Here is a 6,591-nt window from a genome sequence, read left to right as displayed (position 1 = left end):
AGGCTACCCTGCCGCCTCTACACTCTAACCACTAGGCTACCCTGCCTCCTCTACACTCTAACCACTAGGCTACCCTGCCACCTCTACACTCTAACCACTAGGCTACCCTGCCGCCTCTACACTCTAACCACTAGGCTACCCTGCCGCCTCTACACTCTAACCACTAGGCTACCCTGCCGCCTCTACACTCTAACCACTAGGCTACCCTGCCACCTCTACACTCTAACCACTAGGCTACCCTGCCGCCTCTACACTCTAACCACTAGGCTACCCTGCCGCCTCTACACTCTAACCACTAGGCTACCCTGCCGCCTCTACACTCTAACCACTAGGCTACCCTGCCGCCTCTACACTCTAACCACTAGGCTACCCTGCCGCCTCTACACTCTAACCACTAGGCTACCCTGCCACCTCTACACTCTAACCACTAGGCTACCCTGCCACCTCTACACTCTAACCACTAGGCTACCCTGCCGCCTCTACACTCTAACCACTAGGCTACCCTGCCGCCTCTACACTCTAACCACTAGGCCACCCTGCCTCCTCTACACTCTAACCACTAGGCTACCCTGCCGCCTCTACACTCTAACCACTAGGCTACCCTGCCGCCTCTACACTCTAACCACTAGGCCACCCTGCCGCCTCTACACTCTAACCACTAGGCTACCCTGCCTCCTCTACACTCTAACCACTAGGCTACCCTGTTTCCTCTACACTCTAACCACTAGGCTACCCTGCCGCCTCTACACTCTAACCACTAGGCTAGTACTACACTCTAACCACTAGGCTACCCTGCCACCTCTACACTCTAACCACTAGGCTACCCTGCCTCTCCTAACCACTAGGCTACCCTGCCGCCTCTCTCTAACCACTAGGCTACCCTGCCGCCTCTACACTCTAACCACTAGGCTACCCTGCCACCTCTACACTCTAACCACTAGTGTTACCCTGATTATTCTACACTCTAACCACTAATTCACCACAGTGTTTCCCTAGATTATTCTCCAGGCGGGGGTGTAAAGAACTCCATAACCACCAGTGTTTCCCCCTGCCATAAAGAACTCCATAAGTACACCACAGTGTAACCACTAGATTATTCTCCAGGCGGGGGTGTAAAGAACTCCATAAGTTCACCACAGTGTTTCCCCTAGATTATTCTCCAGGCGGGGGTGTAAAGAACTCCATAAGTACACCACAGTGTTTCCCCTAGATTATTCTCCAGGCGGGGGTGTAAAGAACTCCATAAGTACACCACAGTGTTTCCCCTAGATTATTCTCCAGGCGGGGTGTAAAGAACTCCATAAGTACACCACAGTGTTTCCCCTAGATTATTCTCCAGGCGGGGGTGTAAAGAACTCCATAAGTACACCACAGTGTTTTCCCCTAGATTATTCTCCAGGCTGCTGCCGTGAAGGGGGTGTAAAGAACTCCATAAGTAGCCTGAACACTAACCACCAGTGTTTCCCCTAGATTATTCTCCAGGCGGGGTGTAAAGAACTCCATAAGTACACCACAGTGTTTCCCCTAGATTATTCTCCAGCCAGCGGGGGTGTAAAGAAACTCCATAAGTTCACCACACCCTCTCTGTTGTCCTTTTGACCAGCCAGCCCCGTAGACCCTGAACACTGACCAGCCAGCCCAGACCCTCTCTAGACCCTGAACATATTCTCCAGGCACTGACCAGCCAGGGGTGACCCTACTGACCAGCCAACTTGTCATAAGTTCACCACAGTGTTTTCCCGTAGACCCTTAGCCCAGACCCTCTCTTTGTCCTTAGACCCAGACTGACCAGCCAGCCCAGACCCTCTCTGTTGTCCTCCCGTAGACCCTGGCCACTGGACCCCAAAATCAGCCCATCTATGGCCTCATGTGAGTTATGACAGCTTATAGAAAGTATTGTAATGCACTAGAATTCCACCGTTAACCTGGACTCAGAAGGAGGTCACTATAAAATGACTGTGGTCCATTTGAGCTGAACATAACCATGCCCATCTCTCCTAGACCCTGCCACTGACCAGCCAGCCCAGACCCTCCGTTGGTCTCCTGGACTTAGCTGAACACTGACCAGCCGTTCAGACCCTCTCTGTTGTCCTCCCGCGTCTGAAGAGACTGTGCCAGGAGACCATCAAGTTGGCATCTCTGAGGAAGCCCAGACCCTCTCTGTTGTCCTTCCGTAGACCCTGAACATGACCACACTGCTCTCTGCTGCCGTGAAGTACGAGGCCAGGGTAAGAGGGGTTTAACCAGCCAGCCCAGACCCTTCTGTTGTCCTCCCGTAGACCCTGAACACTGACCAGCCAGCCCAGACCCTCTCTGTTGTCCTCCCGTAGACCCTGAACACTGACCAGCCAGCCCAGACCCTCTCTGTTGTCCTCCCGTAGACCCTGAACACTGACCAGCCAGCCCAGACCCTCTCTGTTGTCCTCCCGTAGACCCTGAGACCAGCCAGCCCAGACACCCTGAACACTAACCAGCCAGCCCAGACCCTCTCTGTTGTCCTCCCGTAGACCCTGAACACTAACCAGCCAGCCCAGACCCTCTCTGTTGTCCTCCCCCTGAACACTGACCAGCCAGCCCAGACCCTCTCTGTTGTCCTCCCACTGACCAGCCAGCCCAGACCCTGAACACTGACCAGCCAGCCCAGACCCTCTCTGTTGTCCTCCCGTAGACCCTGAACACTGACCAGCCAGCCCAGACCCTCTCTGTTGTCCTCCCGTAGACCTGAACACTGACCAGCCAGCCCAGACCCTCTCTGTTGTCCTCCCCGTAGACCCTGAACACTGACCAGACCAGACCCTCTCAGTAGACCCTGAACACTGACCAGCCAGCCCAGACCCTCTCTGTTGTCCTCCCGTAGACCTGAACACTGAACACACCAGCCAGCCCAGACCCTCTCTGTTGTCCTCCCGTAGACCCTGAACACTGACCAGCCAGCCCAGACCCTCTCTGTTGTCCTCCCGTAGACCTGAACACTGACCAGCCAGCCCAGACCCTCTCTGTTGTCCTCCCGTAGACCCTGAACACTGACCAGCCAGCCCAGACCCTCTCTCGTAGACTCTTGTCCTCCCCGTAGACCCTGAACACTGACCAGCCAGCCCAGACCCTCTCTGTTGTCCTCCCGTAGACCCTGAACACTGACCAGCCAGCCCAGACCCTCTCTGTTGTCCTCCCGTAGACCCTGAACACTGACCAGCCAGCCCAGACCCTCTCTGTTGTCCTGAACCTGACCTGACCAGCCAGCCCAGACCCTATCTGTCCTGTCTTTTGTACTAGTTGTTACCTCTACCAGTCACTGCTCTCTGTGTTGTTCTCGTTGTGTTGTACCAGTCACTGCTCTGTGTTGTTCTCGTTGTGTTGTTCTCGTTGTGTTGTACCAGTCACTGCCCTCTGTGTTGTTCTCGTTGTGTTGTTCTTTTGTGTTGTTCTCGTTGTACCAGTAGTTCCTCTACCAGTCACTGCCCTCTGTGTTGTTCTCGTTGTGTTGTTCTAGTTGTGTTGTACCAGTTACTGCCCTCTGTGTTGTTCTTGTTGTGTTGTTCTCGTTGTGTTGTACCAGTTACTGCCCTCTGTGTTGTTCTTGTTGTGTTGTTCTCGTTGTGTTGTACCAGTTACTGCCCTCTGTGTTGTTCTTGTTGTACCAGTAGTTCCTCTACCAGTCACTGCCCTCTGTGTTGTACTCCTCCTGTCCCCAGCGCTGACCACTGACCAGCCATCCATCTCCCTGTTCCTCCTACAGGACCTGGAAGAGTTCTGCTTCAAGTTCTGTGTCAACCACCTGACAGCCGTTACGCAGACGCAAGCCTTCGCCGACATGGACCACGAGCTGCTGAAGGCCTTCATCAGTAAAGCTAGCCGATATGGGGCCTTCAAAAACTGACTGGTCGACAGCCCACTCGCTAAGACTCTGGGTTAAGAGAACTGGGAGGGGGAATGGGGGGCAGGAAGGGGGATGGGGAGAGGGGGGGAAATGGGGATGGGAGAGGGGGATGGGAGGGAGCACTGGAAGTTGGGGGATGGGGAGAGGGGGGGCAACCCTGGGGAGAGGGGGGATGACCCTGGGGAGAGGGGGGAAATGGGGATGGGGAGAGGGGGGATGTCTCAACCCTGACAAGATGTCTCAACCCAGGGGTAGATGTCTCAACCCTGGGAGAGAGGGGACAGAGATGTCTCAACCCAACTGTCTGACAGTCAACCCTGGACAGAGATGTCTCATCCCTGGGAGAGAGGGGACAGAGATGTCTCAACCCTGGGAGAGAGGGGACAGAGATGTCTCAACCCTGGGGAGAGGGGACTGAGATGTCTCAACCCTGGGAGAGAGGGGACAGAGATGTCTCAACCCTGGGAGAGAGGGGACTCAACCCTGGGAGAGAGGGGACAGAGATGTCTCAACCCTGGGAGAGAGGGGACACCCTGGGAGAGAGGGGACAGAGATGTCTCAACCCTGGGAGAGAGGGGACAGAGATGTCTCAACCCTGGAGAGAGGGGACAGAGATGTCTCAACCCTGGGAGAGAGGGGACAGAGATGTCTCAACCCTGGGAGAGAGGGGACAGAGATGTCTCAACCCTGGGACCAGAGAGACTGAGATGTCTCAGACCCCCTGGGCCCAGAGGGGACAGAGATGTCTCAACCCTGGGAGAGAGGGGACAGAGATGTCTCAACCCTGGGGAGAGGGGACAGAGATGTCTCAACCCTGGGAGAGAGGGGACAGAGATGTCTCAACCCTGGGAGAGAGGGGACAGAGATGTCTCAACCCTGGGAGAGAGGGGACAGAGATGTCTCAACCCTGGGAGAGAGGGGACAAACAGTGAACTTATTGGATCCTGGGCTAAGAGATTTGGGCTTTGGGGGCTTTAGTGATTTTAACACCCTGGACCCGGAGCAAGCCCTCACCTGTAACACTGGTCCAATAGGGCACAGATACTGTTAGAGGGAGGGAGGGTTGTCTTTGTTTGCTGCCTTGGTGGTTTTAATGCTATTGGACGTGCTTAACTCTGGTCCTATAGGTGCTGTTACATCACAAGAGCACGGAACAGGAGACCAAACAGACAGGGGAAAACTACGGACGATTGGCAGTTAAAGACAAAATGGACACTAACGAACTGCAAATGCTCGATTCCATATTTTGTCACACCATATTTTGTCACGCTCAGAAGGTCAAAAGGTTATTTGGCCAAGCTGTTTCATACAGTGCTGTGCTGCTTGTATATTGATGTGCTTTTGGCGTTCATTCATTATTGTATTACTGATATTGTCTGGTCTAGTCTCACTTAGCTGCTATGTTACCAAGTCATCTCACCCACGATGAGCTAATTATCTGATAGGAAATGATACACACACGTCATTATTGACTCAGAAGGGGGAGTAGCGATCTCTTAAAGTGCATACTTACGCATGTCTGTCGTTCATTAACTCACTGTCTGTCCATGTGCAGCTGTAAACATGTCTGTCGTTCATTAACTCACTGTCTGTCCATGTGCAGCTGTAAACATGTCTGTCGTTCATTAACTCACTGTCTGTCCATGTGCAGCTGTAAACATGTCTGTCGTTCATTAACTCACTGTCTGTCCATGCTGTAAACATGTCTGTCGTTCATTAACTCACTGTCTGTCCATGTGCAGCTGTAAACATGTATTTGTTGTATCTACCAGGAAACATGACAAACAACCTCCATTAGCTTTCTATGGATTTACTGTCAGTGACATCATATGCATCCTAAATGATTCCCTATATAGTGCATTACTTTTGACCAGGGCACGAAGGGGGAACCAGGGCCCGTAAGGGGAGGGGGGGGAACCAGGGCTCGTAAGGGGAGGGGGGAACCAGGGCTCGTAAGGGGAGGGGGAAACCAGGGCCCGTGAGGGGAGGGGGAACCAGGGCTCGTGAGGGGATGGGGGGACCAGGGCTCGTGAGGGGATGGCGGGAACCAGGGCCCGTGAGGGGATAAGGGGTAAGGGGGAGGGGGGACCAGGGCCCGTAAGGGGAGGGGGGAACCAGGGCTCGTAAGGGAGGGGGGGACCAAGGCCCGTAAGGGGAGGGGGGACCAGGGCTTGTAGGGCAAGGGGGATCAGGGCTCGTAAGGGGGGGGGACCAGGGCTCGTAAGGGGGGACGACGACCAGGGCTCGTAAGGAGGGGGGGGGACCAGGGCGTGATCAGGATCCATAGGAGGAACACTGAGTTGGGGATAGGTTGTCATTTGGTAGGCAGACATGGTAGAAAAACAGCATCATATTGGTGCCTTGCAGATAAGGTATATTCAGGTAGTTTAGGGGCCTCTATTCAAGCTTTACAGATTGAGTGATACAAATGTCAATGTAATTTCCGATAGAGCGACGTGAGCAGCGTTTACCGTGAATGGAGTGTCCGTTATAACGCGGAAACATTCCCTTTTTAAATTTGAATCATGACGTAAGGCTGATCTTCTGTGATATGGATTGAATGGAGCCCCGGGTTGTATTGGTGAAACTCACCCTCTCTCTTCACAGGTGGGCTTTAATGTCAGTGACATGGCAGTACTGCCTCGTCCCAGTGCAAATGACAACTGAATGTGGTTCCTTCAACTTGGATCTATTAAGAGAGTCCTATAGGCCTG

This window comes from Oncorhynchus masou, chromosome 13 (genome assembly GCF_036934945.1).
Source record: "Oncorhynchus masou masou isolate Uvic2021 chromosome 13, UVic_Omas_1.1, whole genome shotgun sequence".
Lineage (NCBI taxonomy): Eukaryota > Metazoa > Chordata > Actinopteri > Salmoniformes > Salmonidae > Oncorhynchus > Oncorhynchus masou.
This window is presented reverse-complemented; position numbering follows the sequence as displayed.